Genomic DNA, 911 nt, shown 5'->3' with positions numbered 1-911 from the left:
GATCTTATGAAACTCAACAAAAGCTATTATACTTTGTTAAAAAAAAAAAAAAAAAAAACTGAAGTCAAAGGGAAAATCTTAAAAGCAGCCAGAGAAAAAAGATACATTATCTTTAAATAAACAACAATTAGTTGATAGTCAATAGGAAAAAAAAAAATGAAACCAAAGAAAATGGAGTGGTATCTTTAAAGTGCAGAAAGAAAATAGCCTCCAACTTGGCATATCCATTTAGCAAAAGTATCCTTCAAATATGAAAGAAAAATAAAGAGATATTCATGCAAATACAAACTGAGAACTAATTGCCAAGACCCACACTAAAGTAAGTATTCAAGGGAGTTCTTTAGGTAAAAGGAAATGATTCCAGATGTAAACACAGAAATACAGAACAGAATGAAAGCAAGAAAAGATGGATATGTAGTCAAATTCAAACAATTATCGACTTCATAAAGCAAAAATAATAATATATTGTAGTTTTAAAACATGTGTACAAATAATATAAATGACAGCAATGGGCCAGGCACAGTGGCTCATGCCTATAATCTCAGCACTTTAGGGGGTAAAGGTGTGTGGATCACCTGAGGTCAGGAGTTCAAGACCAGCCCAGCCAACACGGCAAAACCCGTCTCTACTGAAAATACAAAAACTGGCCAGGTGTGGTGGTGCGCACCTATAGTCGCAGCTACTGGGGAGGCTGAGGCAGGAGAATCACTTGAACCCAGGAGGCGGAGGTTGCAGTGAGCCAAGATTGCACCACTGCACCCCACAGTGAGACTCCTAAAAAAAAAAAAAAAAAATGACAGCAATAGCACAAAAAGCAAGGAGGCAAGGAGATTAAGTAGAAATAAAGTGTCCTGACTCTGAAGTCTTGCTATATCATTTACAGTAGATCTAATTGGCCAAGGACACATGTA

This window comes from Cebus imitator, unplaced genomic scaffold (genome assembly GCF_001604975.1).
Source record: "Cebus imitator isolate Cc_AM_T3 unplaced genomic scaffold, Cebus_imitator-1.0 Scaffold69, whole genome shotgun sequence".
NCBI classification, from domain to species: domain Eukaryota; kingdom Metazoa; phylum Chordata; class Mammalia; order Primates; family Cebidae; genus Cebus; species Cebus imitator.
The sequence above is the reverse complement of the archived record's forward strand: the minus strand, read 5'-3'. Positions refer to the sequence as shown.